The 20,897-nt window shown below is 36.5% G+C and overlaps 1 long non-coding RNA gene across 1 annotated transcript; it reads left to right on the top strand.

Moving 5' to 3' along the window:
• The first annotated feature begins 1,491 nt into the window (after positions 1 to 1,491).
• Positions 1,492 to 19,610, top strand: LOC113631731 (uncharacterized). Its single transcript, XR_003437538.1, has 3 exons — positions 1,492 to 1,668; positions 13,591 to 13,737; positions 13,825 to 19,610. It is a non-coding gene; the product is annotated as an uncharacterized LOC113631731 (long non-coding RNA).
• Positions 19,611 to 20,897: the final 1,287 nt, after the last annotated feature.

Genomic DNA, 20,897 nt, shown 5'->3' with positions numbered 1-20,897 from the left:
TCCTGGTAGATGGTTAGTTCCCGAAGTTTATATTTTCTCAAAACCTAACGTAGAACGGATCCTCAATAAATGTCTGTTTTTTGGTTTTTTTGCGGTACGCGGGCCTCTCACTGTTGTGGCCTCTCCCATTGCGGAGCACAGGCTCCGGACGCGCAGGCTCAGCGGCCATGGCTCACGGGCCCAGCCGCTCCGCGGCATGTGGGATCTTCCCGGACCGGGGCACGAACCCGCGTTCCCTGCATAGGCAGGCGGGCTCTCAACCACTGCGCCACCAGGGAAGCCCAATGTCTGTTTTTAATTGTATCCAACTTTAATCTTTTCTCTCATTCAAGCTATTTCAAGACATTTATTGCTTCTTTACCTGTTCATCCAGATTTTAATCTTACCTTTTTATTTTCAAAGAAAAAAAAATCACTAGCTAGAATCTTGAAAGTTTATTGTCAATTATAGACTTGAATTAAATAATAATTGGCCAGAACTTTCTATCACATTATTTAAACTTTCCATATTATTGAGGATTCAACGTACTTGTAAATTATCTTAGAAGGAGTTAACTTTGGAGAATGTGTTTGACATGGACTTTCTGCCACAATAGATAAATGCCTCCTGACTCAGAAAGAGCCAGTGAAGAAAGAAATCAACTGAATACTTTCCTTTATTTACCTCTGAAATGACTGGAGTATGTGAATATGGAAACTGGAAATTTTAGAAAGCATTTCTGTAGCTCAGCAGTTGCAGGAAAAGATAACAAAGATATCTGGAGACTAGAAGGTTTTTCAGCCTCAAAAAATCTTTACAGCGGTATAATCTAATCTTTCACTGCCAATATTTTAGACCAGCAATAGAACAGTGTTTTTTGAACTCATTCATATTTCAATTAATGTTACTGAAGTCCCCACAAGGTGTGTTGTATTAAACAATGGAATCGTCACAAAGAAAAAATAATAGGTAAACACATAAAGTATGCAAAAATCCTGCCCTGTGCACTTCGGTAAAATGTATCTTTAATTTATCTTGCCCCCTGTTTTGGTGTTGCCAGAGACTTAGCACCTAGCACACTACGAAGAAGCAAAAAAGAGCAAAGATTTGTTTTGGATGGGAAAGCACAAACACTCATTCATAAAACCATTCGTAAGCATTTTTTTTTTAATCAACACTGTCATTGCCGCAGCCTGCTTGATCTTCCTACTCTGGGTTAATATGGGAGCCAATTACAGCTTCATCTGTGTAGAATTAACTTTTCGGAGCACACACCGGGGATTTGTCTTCCTTCACTATTTAGATATATGTCATAAAAATATGCATGGAATGGAGTACAGGCACTGCAGATGGCAGAGACTTTCAGATTTATTGCAGAATCATTTAAAATTGGTTATGCTCTTGCCAGAAGTTAATTAATTTTTTTCTCTTCTTTTCTGGGGCTGGGGGGTGGGGTGGGGGGCCTCCGTGTCTCACTAGGTGGCAGTGTATGATTATATCTGGAAAAGCCATGGCGGCGTCCAGTCCAGCATCTCCAGCTGTGACCTCCAACAGCAAAATGAAACTTCTGTGTCTGCACTTGGTCCAGGAGATGTTACTTCTCATATAGCAGTGTACACTGTTTATCCCAGTGGGTTCCAAGAGCTGTACCGCCATTTTCTTAGGCTCCCTAGTGGTGCAATTGTTGAGGTGAGTATATATGAAAATATTTTAATGCAAATGCTGTGTATGTCGTAATGCGTGAATGTGAGTGTGTTTATACTTGATTTAAAAGGCTTCAAAACTACTTTGCAAACATATCATAACTGATGCTTCTAGTACCATAGAGGACGTGAAGATGTATTTTAGTGTTTTCCTAAAGAAACGAAAGTACCGCATAAGAAAAAAAAATGTTTCTGAGCTATTGGAAGAAAGGCAGGAAAAAAAATCACGTAAAATAATTCAGGATTCTGCCTGCAATAACTTTGACTCAGTCAATATTTGGAAACATCAGCAGATTGATGAAGAAGAAATATCTCAGTCCATAGATACTTCGATGCCACAGGAAAGTACACAGCTCTTTGCTTAGATGATCTCACACAAAATGAACGAGATGGTGCAATTTCATATTTCTTCCATGAGACAAATCTTAAAAAAGTAAAGGAAAGCCTCCATTCCCTAAATCTTTAAAAACTTTTTAGAGTAGTATTTGGCAAAGATCCTAAAGTCATGTTTCCTCCTAAAATGTCAAAGTCTTTAGGTGAGCTGAGTTTGTTAAAAAGCATCTCTTACGTTGCCTCAAAGTCTCAGAATCCAAACTGCAGGGCATGTTGAAACCTGAGGCTGCCATTAGCATCAGAATTGCTGTTGAATAATGAAGTCAGAAAGAGTGTTATTTCCCTTTATTTGGAGAGAATGAAGGATGGAGGAGAAGGAGAATTCAGATGTGTATGACATTCGATTCCCTGGTCTTGGTGGCATGAAACTCACTTTGCAGTGGCACAATACTACGTTGTTAAGAATTTGCAGAGTAAGAACCTTTCTGTTCGCATCACACTTTCCCTATGGAATTTAGCTATTGCTGTTTCTGTTATGAAGTTGATGAAAGTGTGTCTTCAGAAAAGGCCCTTTGAATACAACCTTGAAGAAATTTTTAATTGTTTAGAGCTCTGCCTTGCAGATAGGGTGCTTCCCGTTTCTACAAAACCAGCCCATGACGGAGTTTGGTACTTGAGTGATTCTCGTGGGCTCTCTACTCAGAGAAACAGAGATGTGCTAGACAAGGGTCCGCATCATTTCACCTCCCTTTTCCCTGATATAAGAGGGGATTGTGTATATTGTAGCAAGGCAGCAGGTAGGTGGATGAGAACTATATCCCACATAATTCTTTGCGGGCTTGGGTCCCGGGCTGGTATTGGCACTTCTGCGTATGATCTTTTTCAGACTTTGGCAACATCTGCTTTAGAAACCTCTTTGTGGGACAAAACTGCCAGGGCTTAATTTTTTTTTAAATTTACACAAGCGTGTGCATAAAGATATTTGCACACCATGAGCTGAACAAACTGGAGAAGCCAGGATGCCAGGGATATCTGCCCTTCTGCTGCAAAACATCTTGCAGCTTGTAGTCCTTGGGTCCGACTGGGAAGCTGAGGTTCAAGGTGACCTGTTCTCATAAGCAAAGCAATCATCAGGGCTTTAATTCACTCGCTCCTGCATGTGCGCTAGGACCTTGGTTTAGTCATTTCCCACTCCTCTGCCTATATCCTTATCTGTAAAACTGGGTTATAAATACTCATACTACCTGCCTCACAGGTATTTGGGACAGATGAACGAGATAACATTGGCAATATATTTTAGTTCTTTTTAAAAAGGGCACAATAAACAGTTCAGAGTATTGTGGATCACGCACAATTAAATTCATTCAACTTTTTTTCAAACGTAGTAACATTATGCTAAAGATTAAATAAAGTAGGTTCTAGAAGGATTGAGAGGTGGGGCAGGAGGTGTTATTGACCCATCTGGTTTTGGTTGCCTGTGTTTTCCACACTGTTGGATTATATGATGGTGGAAGTGTGTCTGGACCCCGCTAAGCCTGTTCCCAACAGAGATGCTAACAAATACTAAACCAGCGCTCCCCCTTTTTTCAGATCTCAGCAAAGGCACAGGGTCCCACTCCCTCTGCAGTCCGAGTCTAAAGCCTACCCACTTATTTCTTTGTGCTTTATGTTACCTGCTTTGTCCTCTATGAAATCCATTTTGAAGGGACCTAGCCTCTTTGCACCTTCTCTGACACTTTTTTTAGGAGTACTAGATTTTATTCGTTAGCCTTTCTAAACTTGTTTCCAGTATTAAATTGCGTGTCCCAGAGGACAGGAACCGTCAAATCATCCCAGTCCCAGAGCATATTGAAGACTAGGCAGGTTTTCTTTCAGCCTACTCAACAATCTTCCTACTTTCTTTTATATCTCTCCTGACCCCTAACGGGCACATCTGATCTATCACTGGCTTTCTGAGCTATAAAATCTGAAATTGGAATGGATTTGAGACTGGTCTTTTGCAGCTTCAGTGAGAAGTGAAATTCATGTATTATCTTTCCCAAAGATGTATGCATGGTAAAGAAATTTCCAACCGCAGCACCTAGATAGATTATACTTTCCGGACTGAAGAAACATCTATTAAACTTTGAAAATTGTAGTTTCTAAGTAGTCATCTACTTGGGTTAGAGTTAACTCCTACCTTTGAAGTCCCTGTCTCTGTACTAGGCACAAAGCTGTTGCTCAGGGAAACCTATTAAGTTGCCTTGAATTTCTGGATGTCAAATTATGCTACTTGATGGTTAATTATGTACCATGAGACCTTTTCCACTAACGCCCATATTATGCGAATTGAGGGCACCTATGCTTAGGAAATGACTCAGATCCGTCTAGCGATACCTGTAAGATCCATGCTGTATTTTGATGGGCTATTCTGATAGGGGAAGAAACAGGTAGCTGCCTCTAGACCTAATTTAATATTTACAAATTAGATCTGGCAACAAACATGAAACAAAAATGGGTGAAATTCTGCTTCACCTTTATAACCTGAACTCTATTCTCAGAAGTTTTAGGGTGGTTGTAAAATAGAGTACCTAGTGTTCCGAGCTCCTTCTGCATCTAACACAGCTCTAGCTTGTGACGACAGTGATTTCTAAGTCTCTCCTAATTCTGATATGAAAGATAGGTCACGTGTTAACCTTTTCTTTCTTTTTTTTTCCTCAAGAAAACCTTAGCAATTTGAGTTTCGAAGCACGTTATCTTCAAGTTTTTCATTTTTTTGTGAAAAGCCATGGTTTTTGGAACAGTATGATTTCTGCACTGAAAAGGTCAGATTCCATCAGATTGAAATAGAAGTTATATTATTACAAACTATCTTTCCTATGGATTTATGTTCACCACTTTTTTTTCATCTGGGCCCGTGACGAAGATGACACAGATCTTACAGTGTTCTACGTATTTAACTTAAAAAATAAAATCCCCTCCACGCTTGTCCGAGATGGTCATTGGTCTGTCAGGAGGTGAGGGCCTCTCTTGAATTATCTTTTTGTCAACTCCTCTGAGGCTGGGCAATGCCATGGACTCTCCGCAGAGGAATACTTTTTAAATTAATTCATGAATTAACTTTATATTGAAGTACAGTTGATTTACAGTATATCGTGTTAATTTCATGTACAGCAGTGATTCAGTTATATATATATACATACACATATCTATTCTTTTTCAGATTCTTTTCCCATATAGTTTATTACAAAATATCGAGTAGAGTTCCCCTGTGCTGTACAGTAGGTCCTTGTTGGTTATCTATTTTATATACGGTAGTGTGTACCTGTAATGCTTTGTCTCCGTTCCGTAGCTTGAGGTTTTTTTTTTTTCTTTTTAAGTACAAAGTTTTTCTAAAGTTTTTAGTGCCACAAAACCTAGAAACCCAGGCAAGACTGGTGCAGACTCATCAAATCACAAATAAGCTTCCCGATCCCAGGGTATCCATCGCAATTAAGAAAGCCCTTGGAGCATTCGTTGGGGCGGAATGGGAAAAGGGTTTCTCTGTCGTTAGAGGCGGTGTCGCCTGGTGGTCTGAGCAGAGGAATGGGAGTCAGGAGCTCAGCGATCTAACAGAGTCTCTGTGAGGCCCTGCCGAGCGGCTTCCGGCGAATCTCTCAGCCTCAGGAGGATGGGCTCACCTACTTTGAATCTCCCATCTGAAGAGCTCCTTACCCAGTGCCAGGAGATACACAGCAGGAGGCCTGATTCCTTGTCTGCAAAATGAGAATATTAATACTTGCCTAAATAACAGATTAACCAATTAGTGATTTTATTAAGTGCTCTGCTGATAGAAAAAGCAGCAGGAGAAGAAAGGTGAAAACAAAACACGGAACCACAATTTATGATTAGATGGGTTTGACTCAACTCCGGATTCTTCTCCCACTCCTGGAATTGAGTGACCACCGGTGGGGAGAGCAGGTGTAGAGGGGCCGACCCTCACTTGTATGACCCTCAGCGAGAAGGCAGCAGAGGAAGCTTTATCTTGCAAGCCTGCATGAAGCTTTGAGTAAATGGAGGGAAGAATCGTATTCTGTCCTTGAATCAATGACTTGCACGGCAAAAACAGAATACAAATAACTGAGAGTTTTCAGTTTTAACTCTTCTATTGTAACATCTTCCAGAAAAGACTATTTATTGTTATTGGAAATTCCCATATCCATCTGTTACAATGACTAATTTGCTGTGTGTGTGTTTGAGAGAGAGAGAGAAATACACAAAAATGTGGAAGGGAAATCAATAGGAAAATACTGAAAACTCTGGGTCTACAGAAGTTATTCATTAAACATGTAAATTGTTGGGAATTCCTCCATCCAGTTTTTCCATTTGTTGAAAGTCATTGTTCATGGGAAGGGGCAAAGCCATCCCTGTGTTTCTCATTGTGCGTAGTTTAAACTGGCCTAAAGAAAATATTAAAATTAACTCATTTCTGCAAATAGAAGAAAGTCCCGTTTTCATTTCCCAAGTTTAGAAAACTTTATATTTTGTGCACAACACCTGCATGAGAAGGTGCAGTAAATCTTTGGGGCACATTTGGGGCACAATTGCTTACATGACACTATTGAAAATATACATTAACATGAAGTAGTAATAGCAGTACTTATGGCTTTGCATAAAATATTGTTAAAAATGTCAAGGACAGGATTGTCTTTTATTTTGGGTTTTCAAGTTCAAAGTTAACAGCTGTCACTTCAATTGATTTTTTAAAAATAAGTTCCTGGTATTATGTTGCCACCTCTTTTCCTGAAGAATGATTGACTGTTGCAGTAAACTGTAGAGGGACATCATTCTGTCGTATCTAAAACATAGACCCCATTTTAAACAACATATTATAAAAAAACAGAATGCAAAAGCAAAGAAGAATTCAATTTTCAGGCTAAAATTAGAATATAATGGCACTTATGAGACATTCTCCTATCATACTACCATGAAAAGTCTTAAAATAGACACATTTACTAATCACTTAAATATATATTAAGTATATACAAGGATTTATCTCTATTTTAAAATTACTTGACAAAATTATTATTCCCATATGCATGTGTCAAAATAAGTGATTTTATTTGTCTATAATAATTAGGTCAGTGTGACTTGCTATGACATGGTTTGCTTTTCACAAAACTAAGCTAGATGGTTCTCACGGCAGGCTTGCTTTATTATTTATATATATAATTGGTAACCTGTAAGAGGAAAATAGCATAGTTTTTAAAAAAATTAGCACACTATAATTTTAAAATAAATACAACAGATTTCAGACACATTTTCAGAAAATGTGCTATTTACTTCTAAAAAGCTATTTTCTTATTTGACCTATTTTCATGGGTCAAAAAATAACTGTTAGTGACTAAATTAATTTTAGTAAAACTATGTTTGGTTTCTTTAGAAAATTATGAAGAACTACTTTGATTGTACTTATTACGTATTAAGATGTGATTTTAGAAAACATTTTAAAGTTACTGCAGGTCTTTTCTAAAATAACTTCTTTTGTTCAATCTTGTAAATATTAAATTTCTCCATACTTCATCTGTACTCATAATTTGAGACAATTATTCATTGGTAGTTCCTGTTTTTATAGACCATATATTTTTATTTGCATATGTAAGAAAAAGAATAATCACATACATATTTTTGAAAATATTTACTCATAAAATAATTTTCAGCATCTTAGATTTCCTTTGACTCTCCAAATAATTGAACTTATGAAAGTTGTAGGAAAGATTTGTTCTATTATTGCATTTATATGTCTATCAGAAATAATACATATTCATAGGATATATTGGAGAAGAAAAATGTCTTGGGATTCTAAGTCATAGGAAATGTTTTAAAAGGTATATTAAGTATAAAGAAGCAGTTTAAAAAATAAGCCTTGACATGCTAACTGAAACATATAGTTAAATATCTAATATAAAAATTATAGAGGTGAAAAATTAAATCTTTATCGCACAGTCAATAAAGAATGAATGTTTTACGCTGAGTAAAAATATGTTCACTTTTACTTCTGTATATTTTTTTCTTATTGAATTGGAATTTGGAAACCGTAACTTGAAAGGTGACCCTCTAAATGTGAAAACTATTTTTATGCTTCTTTTTATTTCTTAATCTTAAGTTACTATAGACTTGGAAAATTTTTGAGTTTTTTGCTTTATAAATATATCTATTTTTTCCCGGTTTTATTAAGGAATGATTGACATACATCACTGCATAAACTTAAGGTATAAACACATTAACGTAATAGGTTCAATGTTCATCATCTCATACAGATACAATAAAATGAAAATAACAAAATTCTCTTTGTGATGAGAGCTCTTAGGATCTACTCTCTTAACAACTTTCTTCTATGTCACACAGCAGTGTTAACTACAGTCATCGTGCTCTACATTTTCTCTCTAGTATTTATTTATCTTATAACTGGAAGTTTGTACCTTTCATTTGAAATATATTTTAAAGCCATGCATCCAACAGTCAGTGCTTGAGCATTTCAGAATATGCCATGATACTACTAATCAGTGATTTTTATCTTGATTCTATATGACAAGGCTGCCTAACACTGATTTCTTAAAAAGTCAAAGATAATTCTCTCATGAACAAAGCAAAATAAGCCACAAAACCCTAAACATAATGAGTTTTCCTTCTACTTATGTACAGAAATACCATGAAAATATTTTGGTGCATTTTGTAATTGTGTCAATATTAAGAACTATCTACAAATGAATTGATTTCTTCTAAGAATCCATAGATACAGAAGTAGTTTTTTCCTTTTCAGTTTATGGAACAAGTTCTTCTATAATGACCTGAAATAATTATTTAATAATAATATGGTTAAACAATGTAAAAACCAGTTGCTTAGTGTCAATTATTTTTACATATTTGTACCCTATAAATTATTTTAATCGCATTTACATTTACTAAAACACTGACATAAAAGCATATAAGTTTATTTTATGTGCAAAATCACATATAGTATATGCCGAGTGACACTTAAAAGGCATGAAAGAGTAACACTAGCTTTTTTCTGAAACAATCTTGACTCTGATGCTAAATTACAACTCAGAAACATCTAGCGTTTTTACCTTTATGAGAAACGGCTTTTTACATAATTCCAGGGAAAATAAACTGGAATTATGTATAAAGATACATGCACTGTAACCAAAGGGCGTTTATATTCCCCTGTAGAATACTTAACGATGATTTCATAGCCATTTTGTGTCATTTTCAAAAGGATATAAAATGCAGCCAGTAAACAAACTAGACTTTAGATTTAAGGTGACAGCTGCTCCTTCAGAAGCAATATTCAGATATTTAATCTTAAGAACATTGAATATTCTTTATTTTACAACCAAGTAAAGTATATGAAAAAATGAAAGGACTGCGTACTTTGGCTTATTATTTTCACAGCAGTGGTGATCAACATGGCCACCACTGCCAACACGCCATCATCACTAAATCCCAGAGAATTCATCCAAATGTCAGCCCTTATTTAACTGTTTCAGGAAATTAACATCTGTGCTCTACTTTTTCAAAATGCAAAACTTCCTTTCTCTAAAATAATGCTGATTCAACCTATTATTTAGTCTGTCATATTATTTCTAGTTATATATATATATATATATTTTTTTTTTTGAAATCTACAATTGTAATCTAATTTTAAGACTCTTTACCCCTAGTTTAGATTCCTGTAGTTCAGGTACAGAGATCTGAATTCTGTTGAAGAAAAAATTTATTTCGCTATGGAGCCATAATGAGTTTAACTAGGCCTCCAAATATTGCTGTCAGTGAATTAGTGCTATGCATACGCGGGTCCTCTGTTAAGTTGGCAAATTAAAACAAAATCTGTCCGAATGTTATATCTGCTTTATGATTCCTCCTCCGCAGCCTCCTTACCATCTTTATAACGGCCTCTCACTAAAACCTTATCAATGGGGGTGGGATGGGAGGGTGGGAGGGAGGGAGACGCAAGAGGGAAGAGATATGGGGACATATGTATATGTATAACTGATTCACTTTGTTATACAGCAGAAAGTAACACACCATTGTAAAGCAATTATACTCCAATAAAGATGTAAAAAAAATAAAAATAATCTGTTAGCTTGGGAAGTATTAGTAATAAAGATATACTTTAAAAAGAAACGAAAAAATAAGGTAATTATGAACTTAGAGGGAGAAAACATTCTATAAGAAGAAAAAAAGAAAAACCTTATCAATGTGTGTTTTGGGGAGCTGCGTATGACCCATTCTACCAGATAGACTGCAAATAAAGTCAACTCCGTTTTTCTAAATAGACACTTGAGGGTATATCTATCCTTATTAGCAGTCAATTAGCTATCTCTTTCTTAAGGCCTGTTTTAACACAATTTCTAAGAAATCCAGGGACTTCTTTATACCAGAGAAGGCCAGTCCTGCTTCAAGCACAAGGCAGAAAGAGCTCACATATGTTGACTCCATGGCCATGGGTGTTTCTGTTCACCACCAGCTCCATAAATCCACACCGCATGAAAGACCCTTGTCTGTCTCTGCAGAAACCCTTTGCCGGTCACAGTGCCTAGCGATAGGCACAGAGACGTCCCAAGCTTGCACTCTATTCGTTCACATTCATACATCTGTAACACTGTGCTGGTGGGGACATGAGTGGCTAACCAAGTTCACGGTGGCTTTTGCCTCATCCATAGTGTTCTAGATCTAGTTTTCCCCAAAAAAAGTTGATCATGAGAGGTTTTTATTTTTTTTTTTACCATTTTTAAAATTTCTTTTATGAATGGGTAAACTTTGAAGTTTCTTTCTTGGCCATTTTCATTGACGTTCCTTATTATTTCTTAAAGCTAGATTCTGACAGTGGAATTACTAGGCCAAAGAATCTGAGAATTTAAAAGGATAGATATTTATGAGCATATTTCTTATACACAAAAATATATATCTCCAAATTGCCCTCCAGAAAAGGAGGACAAACAGAAAGCCACCACTGCAATGAATGGGAAGTTTGCCCAACATTTTGATAACCTTTTTGGCTATAGCTACACAAACTATGCTCTCTGTAACTTAAAGAGATAGGTTTGAAATATGAGGTCACATGGATATCATAGTTCACTGTCATTTTCTGCCTTTGGAAAATGCTGCAAGACTAGGTTGTGTTTTATTTTCAAAGCACGGGCACATTTAAATACAAGCTTGTTGTGAGATTTTAGTTGTTTGCAATATTTACTTTCTAGCAATGTTTATTCCCAGTAATCAGTGAAACTCATAAAATAAGTATGATTATAATATTATGAGCTTATTCTTCCAGCACAAATCACTTGAAATATGTGACTCTAAACAGATAGAGTAATTGGAAAGTGAATTGTCTTGCACAACAATTAACTAAGAAGTGACAAGTACGTTTCATTCGCGATTATGATTAAAGCTAGTTATATTTTTAGTCCCTCTTTCCCAAACCTGTCAAGCTGAAGTATATTTGCTAATTTGATGTATATTCACATAGATGTACAGATCATTTTATACAAGTACATTTTTGACACATTATGGTGGCAGCTGTGATGGGGACAAGGGGAATAGTTCAAAATTTAGGAGCGATTTTTAAAAAACCAGTTCATCCCAGAAGGCGCCATGCTGTTAGTCCATGGCCCTGTGCATCAGGGTAAAGAAATGCTTCCAGGTAATTAGTCCAGGTGATAACTGGGGAAGTTCCTAGAATCCTGAGCAAATCAAACCACTCCTGCTCTCATGTCCCTTCTTGCTCACACCATACGGACATTTTAAGGAATTCCTGTTAATAAAGACATACTACTGAGTAAGGAAACATCCCAATAATCCATTTCCTAGAGGATAAAGTGGCGACTGAAGTTGTTATTCTGATTCAAATTCTCAATAACAAAGAAAGATTGTGAATGGCAGGACAACTTAGGGGAAAGTGACTTTGTCATTCTGGAATTCTTAATTCTGGTGAAGGCTGAATGCCACCCCACTTGATATTAGGAAGGTGCATTTCAGAAATTTCAAGAACAGTTGGCATGCTCCACCACATGAGGATCTAAATGGTAAGGTATCACAGGAGGCATGGACAAAGCTCTAGAATTGCAACCCTGAGTTACACTTTCAGATAGTCTTGATAAGAAAGAAGACCGAATAAATTCTGTTGTGGTATAGAATGTTTCCCAATAAACTTAGGTTTTAAAAAGATCATATACTAAGAAAAGCAAAGAAAGGTGTATCATGAAATTACAAAAAAAAGAGAGATGTTTAAGAACAATGACCGGGAGAGAATTCCCTGGCGGTCCAGTGGTTAAGATTCGGCTCTCTTACTGCCAGGGCCTGGGTTCCATCCCTGGTCGGGGAGCTAAGATCCTGCAAGTTTCATAGCACAGCCAAAAAAAAAAAAAAAAAAAAAAAAAAAGCTCTAATAAAAATAAAAGAAGAAGAAGAATGACAGGAAAGCAATAATGGAAAAGTACGACACAATTTTAGATAACAGTGGGTGGAGTGGACTCTAAGAAAACCTGATAAGAAAGATTCAACAAAAGGAGAAATCAAGGTGTCCAAAGACAGCTATTTTTCTCAACATTATTTAGTTGTATATGTCAAATATCTATTTCTGCTTAATCACAAAACGTTTTTTATTAACCCACATAAGTAGGAATTACAGTAGCTGTCCTCTTTCTCATCCAGAGAAATGTATTCAGTTTGCCAGAGTGGATGTAGATGTGGGTCCCTGCCTTTCTCATTGGGGTGGCCTTCAGTTCAAGAGACTGTAAGTTCTGGGGAAAACAGTCCTTCAGCAGAATTCTTGGAAATGTTACGTACCTTCAAGATGTAGGAGAGCCAGATGAAGTCAGTGAAATTGATGATTCTTATAAACAGCCCAAAATAAACCCAAACTTTGTGTGACAAGTGAAACAGGATGTTCGTAGGGTTGCTAGTTGTGCGCTCAAAGATAATTAGTCTTGTATATACAGAAAGCTTCTCTTGGGACAATGAGTTCCTTCTAAAAGGAATGCTGTCCTATGTTTTCCCCTGATAGTTTTGTTTTCTATCCATTTCATCACACGAAAGTTATTAATTGCAAAAAAGAAAATCCCAGTCTTGTATTTTGTTTTGATATTTTTTGGTTTCTGTAAGATTAGGATAATTCACTTTTCACATGTGTTTAAATTGCTAATTATGACTCTGTGCTCTGTATTACTAAACATTATACAAATGCTTATTTATATTTTTGCTGTATTATTAAATTACTGTTAAAGTCAGAAAGAAATGGGAAATATATGTACACATATAGCTGATTCACTTTGTTATACAGCAGAAACTAACACACCATTGTAAAGCAATTATACTCCAATAAAGATGTAAAAAAAAAAAAAAGAAGAAGAAGAAAGAAATGGAACCAAACCATAAAACCTAAATTGAAAACTCCTGTTAAAATGTGGAATTAGGTTAACTATAATGGCATTTCAGGGCATTTCCAAGCTGTAATTTTTTTTCAGGGGAAAAATCACAGGTTTTGCTCATTCTGCCTAAATATTTCCTTGAAGTGTGGTAAGTTAACATGTGCCATTTTGTCATCACTTTTCAGGTGTTTGGTGATATCAGTGGCTTAAAGTTTATCCCCAGTGAAGTGGTCACGGCTATTCAGGAGCATCTAAGTGAAATGGACAGTGCACTGGAAGACTCCTCAGATATTAAATCAAGAGGATTGAAAAGAATCCATTAAAACAAAAAGGTATTTTCCCCTGGTTAAATATTTTTCTCGTTGCTGTACCTGAGTGCCTCAACTTAGAAGTGCTTCTTCCTTCTTGCTTTCTTAAAGGTCCACAGTGGTGCACAAGTCATGGTGAGAAGACTAAGTTCAACTTCCTTTTCAATCTACGGCCTTATAATATGTCCTTTACCAGAAGTCAGTAACCAGTACTGGAAACAACAGCTGGACGTCGTGATTGTCCCAAATATGTTTTCAGAGAACATAGACTCATCTTCATTAGCTTAGAAAGAGCTACTTGGCTCCTGTGAAGTATGAAGAGAGATAGAATATCATTGTTCACACTCTCCCACAGCAGTACTCTTTCCTTTGGAGGGAATAAGGGGAATGGCTAGAAGATGATATAACCAAGCCTAAATAAATCCCCTTTCCCCTTCACTTAGCATAAAATTTCACATTTTTTTTCTAGAAGAAATTTCAAGGAAAAACATGGAAAAATTACATAATAAAAAAAATCAAGTCACTTAAATTAGTTGTTTTACAGCACAAATGCTTTGTATTCTAAGATATCAACAAACAGCCCCAAACTGGCTGGCTCCCATTCGGGCTCCCCTCATCCACCTTAGCTCTTTCTAAAAGGACCAAAGTAGACTATTCCTTTGACTATTCCTTTTTGTCTTTACTCCCTTGCTTTCCTTTTTTCAACTGAAGGTTTGGAATAGGACTTAGGATCACAAGAGGACAAGGAACTGTCAGAGGGTTGATGGGTTATAAAAAAATCCTGCATCTTTAAGAATCATTTGTCCTCATTATAGAGCAATAAATACAGAGGCTATCTAGGCCCTCTGGTCCTCCTCTGCGTTTTTAAGGAAGGGTAAGCAGGTGTTTTAACAGTCACCTCTCTCAAACAAAAAGCAGTGTTTATTAGAGAGGTCAAATTTGATACCTATAACTGGGAAACATAAACACATCCCATCCTGGTGATTTTTCAGTCCTCATCTTTAATTATTGTCTAACTATAAGGATATCTTCAGTCTTACATAAGACATTGAATTACACTAGATGTTCCCTCTATTGGCAGAAATTAGCATATGCATATACTGTCTATATTTTTCATCCTCTATAGCTCTTATTGAAGGCAGATCAACATTTATTAACATCTCTGACAACAGATCTCAACTTCACAGAAACTAGTGAACATTCTAAATAGGTTTTAATGGCTTAAATTCTTGCACCTGCACACCTCAGGAAACTAGACTCTTCCTTCAAAATGATATGGGACTGTCAGTGTCAATGACTTCTTGCATTCCTCCCCTCCACACTTGCAAGTATAATTACCTGGTCGTAGCTCTGGTCATCAGGTACTCACCTCCACTTTCACCGAATAGCTTTCTATTCTAACTACATGCTCTGCCTTCCCCATTGGAGCATGAATTACCTGTGTGGAGAATTTTTCAAATGTATCTTCTTATTAACAGAGCTTAGAACGATTCTTGGCCCTATGCAGGGGCCCAATAAACATTTCCTGTTGGGAAGATGGTGTGAAGGAGAGGTGGGGGAAGGGATTAGGGCCAGGTGTTATCATTTATAGTATAAATAAGAAGCCCATCCCTCCCCCTGAAAAAATGGGGCTGGATACAGTAAAGTAAGTTCTATGATAGATCTGTATCAATACAAAATAGACTGAGAAGGATAAATGTATACATATAAGTAGATTTCTGCCTCCTAAACTGTATTTCATTAGATTATTAGGGCAAGTTGATAAAGCAAATGTAGTTGAACAAGTGATTTGGTAAGTTTTTCACTGAACCATCATTTGCTTAACTGAGTTAATAAAAACACCTATTGATTTTATAGGTCTGTCACTTTTTTTTTTGGCTGCACCGTGCGGCATGAAGGATCTTCCTTCCCCGACCAGGGATCAAACTCCCTCGCACTCCCTGCAGTGGAAGCACAGAGTCCTAACCACTGGACAGCCAGGGAACTCCCCTGTCACTTTTATTATTTATGCTTTTCTCACTAAAATGTAAGCTCTTCAAGGGCAGGGATCACTGTCTGCTTTAATTAGTGGTACCTGCCCCAGTCCTCAGTACTGCTCTTTGAACTAGTAAGTGTTCTGTCAATTTTCATTGGATGAAAGCATAAACTGATAAGCCAGGTTTCACTTCACTTGATATTTAGTGTGTTGTACAGCAGTGAATTGAATGAACCATGCAGAGGTCAGCAATCAGTTGATACTTTTCTTTTTTGTGTGTTTTCTTTAGGGACTGGTGGTCCCAATGAAAGCATTGGTATAATTCAGAAAAACAATATTTTCTTGCCCCTAAAGGATGCCCATGGCCATAGTGTATTTCCTAATCCAAAAAGTCTCCTGCCACATTACTGCAAAGCAGGAGTTGTTCAGTATTTTAAAATCAAGTCTACAGAACGTTTTGTTGCTCTAGTTGTTTTATAGTTGTTTTCCTTGCCATTGGACTGATCTTACAGAGCTTCAACATAGGAGTCTAACACTTTCATTAACATATTGTGTGTGTGTGTGTGTGTGTGTGTGTGTGTGTGTGTAGTGTGTAGTGTGGTGGATAGAGATTTACTAACATGTTCTTTCAAGAGTTCTTTCCTGTTGAGAAGGCCCATTCTAATGTTCACAGACTCAGTGCAGTAACTTAGTCCAATGTTGAAATAAGATTTGGGTACTATCTTATCTCTGAAGTAAATACCACATTTGCATTGGCATTGAAACAAACTATTTGATTTAGATTTTTTTTGGATGTACATGTAGGGTTAGTTTCTTAATAGAAAAATAAATGGAGGAAAAAAGGACCTTTTATTCTTATAATCAATTCCTCTCATTTCTGTGGCCCTTTATGAATTGCAAACAATAATCCCATGGATAAGGAGGGATGGGGATGGCCTTTGTTAGTAGATGCTCCGCAAGAACAGAGTTCTAACGAACATCTTCAGTGTAATATTCCATTAGCAGTGTACACATATTCATATACCGTGCAAAGTGTTATTTCAAAATTCAAGATAGGTTTATAGGGGACTATATAGCTCTGTAAAGTCAGTTATTTTTTCTCAGTATATTGAGGATAATTACAATACTAATAATTATTTTTCAAGAATCTACTAGTAAAATAAGCTTTCCTTTATCTATAAACTCATGCATTTTTTTGATTATTTCACTGATAACTTCTTTTCTAGTATTGTAGTTTCTCACTGACTTGTATCATTCACATTGATATTTTTCCTCACATAGAGATAATACACAATACAAACTATGGTTATAATTGAAAACAGTAAAAAAAAAATACTTTTAATAGATCATTTTTGCTAGTACCTACTGTGCTCTTATTGTCCAAATAGATTATCCATTTGAAATTAAAATTTATTAAGGAATAAAAATATAAATAAGAAGGAATTAAACATTTAAATGCTGCTGTAAATTTAAAAATGAGATCTATTCAATTTTCCTTGTACTAAGCTCAGTGACAATAGATAGATTACACTGTCAGTTAAGCAAGTAGATGACAAATGAGTGATTTTCATCCTTCAGTTAAATATGGTGCTAAGTGGTATGTGCTGGCATTAAAAGCAAATTACTTATCACTTCAACAATCACAGCATGAGAGCGTTCTATTGGAGGCTGTATTTCCAGTCTTTCTTGGTCCTCAGTTTTATTAAATAAATCCACTGATAATGGTTGGATAAGCAAAGGAAAAAACCTGGATGGCATTATGACATTTCCATTTTATAAGTACCTATTCAAGACATCTCTACAATGGTCTTTTGTAGTCACTGAGAATTCACACTCACATCTCCGTACACACATACACACACTATATTTATATATAATTTCATCTGGTCCCATTACCTATGTGAAGCACAAATTCCAGCTGGCCATCTCGCTCAATCTTAAACACCTCTAGGCGTGGGAAAATCACCCCTGCAAGTGAGAACTCTCATTACTATCACCACTAGGAATTCCTTCCAGTAGCTTGAAAATAGCCCTTACTGGGTTTGAGGTCCTTGCAAGAACCTGCCAATTATAACAGCTCAGAGCCTTGGCCAATGAGAAGGCTTAACTAAATAGTAGTTGACTGAGTGAAATCAAGTAAGCCTCATCTCTTTTTTTTAATATAAATTCTTTTATTTTGAATACAGTGCATTTACACATATTTTCCTTTTTGTGACTGGGGAGGTGTTGGGGAGAGGGGTGCGGACATACTCAAGGGTGAGGAAGGTAACCCTGGGTACTCCGTTCAGAGATTCAGGAAAAGTTCCACTAACCCACACAAACAATTATTGTTTTGCCTACTCTAGCAATGCCTACAATGTTTTAAATAGGATCAAATATTTGTATTACATAGTGAGACACTGGTGTTGTAGCATGAACACAGAGATCTGGTGGGCAGAGGGTCTGCTTGATCTTGAACAATGAGGACATTTGCAGGACCAGGAGAGAGTGGAATTTAGAGACTCTTCCATTATTGATTTTCTTAATCTGTTTAAACCCTGGGATGAGCAGGAAATCTTTTCTAAAATTTTCTAAAATCTTTTCTAAAATCTTTTCTAAAATGGTATAAGTTCCTTAAAAATAACCTCTCCAATATTTGAGTCATGATAAGAACTCAGTAATTGTATGATCAATGGATGAATGAATGAATGAATAAATAAGTACATACATACATAAATGAGATAGTACAGTATAATGATTAAGAGCTGGGGCTCTGAAGTTAGATCCAGGTTGAAGCCCTTCTCTATAACTTATTAACTATGTGATGTTGGACAAGTTACACACTCTCACTGAGAGCTGGCAAACATTATTTGCTAATTCAGTGACATATTTGGTACATGTGGTTTTGAGATTACATGACTGGAGAGAATATCTCAATTTCTGAATATCTGATGCACTCTGTCCACCCCAGTGGCAGGAAAAGGCTACCTCACAAAAGACCTCACCTGATCCAAAGCTGACCACATGGGATGTGAGAGCTGCCTGGTCAGGAAGGGAGCTTAAAAGGGTACCGGCTGAGCTCCAAGAGACAGATGATTATCAGCTAATGTACCAAAGATTCTTTTTCTTCCAAAGCTATGTATTTTCAATCCAGCCTTTCTCTGAATGGCCTTGATTGCCCTGCTTCAGTTATTCAACTGATTCTATGCTTGACGTGAGTGTGTAGCATGGTCTTCTTGACCATCTCCTCATGAAGGCATCAAAAGTAGTTCTAACTGACTTCTTATATGGGGTTTTATCAGTGTCCGCTTCACAGGATTGTTGTGAGGAATAACAGGGAGGATGAAGGGAACGTATTAGCTATTGTGATTGGCTAAGCAAATTAATGAGAGACAGGAAAAAAGAAGGGAGAGGGAAAGAAAAAATGATGGAAGAATGGAAGGGAATAAGAAGGAATGAAAGGAAAGAAATAACTTTCTTGAAGTAAGATTATCATATCAATGGGTAGCCCACTTTAATTTTTAATACATATTAATTTTATTTCAGGAATCTTGTACTAGTTTCCATTTCAAGCACAAATGGTAATTGAAGTAAACTCTTTCTCCAGACTACTGCTAGTAATGGACGTTAATGGTAAAAATACTTTCTTACTGAAAAGGTGAAAAACATTTCATTAGTAATGTGATTTATTTTGCACGATTAATGAAAATTTATAGTTTTACTATTGGAAGTCACACTTTCTTATTGACTTATAATAGCTTTTTGTATACTGAGTGCAATGAATCTTACAGTGAAACTGTCACCAAAATGTACCAAGGTTGCAAGTTGTTTAGGTTGCTTTAATATATATTTTGGCATACAAATTCTATGTTTTTTGTAGTTTAATCTGTAAAGTTTTTTCTTTGTTGTCTTAACATGGTATATTAAATAGTTTATCGTGTCTCATATTTTGAAATGCCAGTCTTATTATATATAATAATAAGCACAGACAAGTTACATATTTCTTTTTCCTGGAAAGTGTTGTTGTTGCATTGATTTATTGTCTATTTTCATGTTGGTATCAGACTCCATTAACTAATGTAGCTCATAGGTCTATGTTAATCAGGGACACCCTATGATTAAATTGCACACTACTAAGAAAGACTTACTGACAACAGAGGAAGAATGAGAATTTAGAGAAAAGAACACAACGTGAAAAGGAATATTGGATCTAGGTAAATGGATATTTAGGGAGTACATTAGATACATTTTTTTTTAACTTTTGAGTATGTTTGAAATCTTTCACAATAATAAATTAAGATGCGTGATGATGCACAATAGGAAGAGGTGATACCAGGTGTGATATTAGGTGTGAACATAGCTTTACTTGATGGAGAAATCTATAAACACTAACGTAAGTTATTAAGTACCCCATGCACCGAATATATGGTGGTGGAGCAGAGACTGAGTCAACGTAGCTATTTTGATTCAAAAAGGATGTACTTTAAAAATTGTGAATCACTATGTTGTTGTATACCTAAAACACATAATATTGTAAAGCAACTATACGTCAATTAAAAAAAAGGGGGGGGGACAAGACAATCATTGGTCCAGAGCCATTCTGAGAGCCCACAGGCAGTCGGGAAGGTCTACACCTTTGGTTGTAGGAAATGTATTGATTGGCCCTCGATTCTGCCTTGTGGGGTAGGTTCCCCCAGCTCACTCTTCTCTGGGACTGGTGGCTCCACCTTCTGAGAACTCCTGCCTCTGACGTTACGGTCTTTAGTTACTTCCGAAGGGGGCTTTAGAGCATCCTCCCTTCCTGGAGTCTAAGCGGTTTGTCAAACTGCTTCCTGATCCTTGGCGCCTCAAGGTTATTTAAAGCCTCAATCACAGTTTTGTTTTTTCTTTAATTTTAATTCTTTTTTTTTTTTTGAGTTTAGTGCTATTTTTGGAAGTACGACTGTCTCGAAAGCTTTGGCAGCCTTTTTATTTATTTGATTCCAGTCAGTTTCATGTGCCAATAGCCATACTTACAGTTCTTTTTGAGACATGACTTAATTGCAGATGCCCTGAGTTTATTAAGCACTGGTGGGAAAGCTGCATTTTTTTCCTGAGACATTTTCTGCTAAATTAATTGTATACCCTCATAATCCATCCAGAGGTAGTAACAGTGGGATTGAGGGGCTTACTGTTGATTTTATCCTTGCCAAAAGGCTTTCTTTGCTCAAAGACATTCTCAAGTTTACGT

This window comes from Aethalodelphis obliquidens, unplaced genomic scaffold (genome assembly GCF_003676395.1).
Source record: "Aethalodelphis obliquidens isolate GAN/ISIS:26980383/991018 unplaced genomic scaffold, ASM367639v1 scaffold34, whole genome shotgun sequence".
NCBI lineage: Eukaryota > Metazoa > Chordata > Mammalia > Artiodactyla > Delphinidae > Aethalodelphis > Aethalodelphis obliquidens.
Note: the sequence above shows the minus strand (reverse complement) of the source record. Positions and strands in the feature narration are given on the sequence as shown.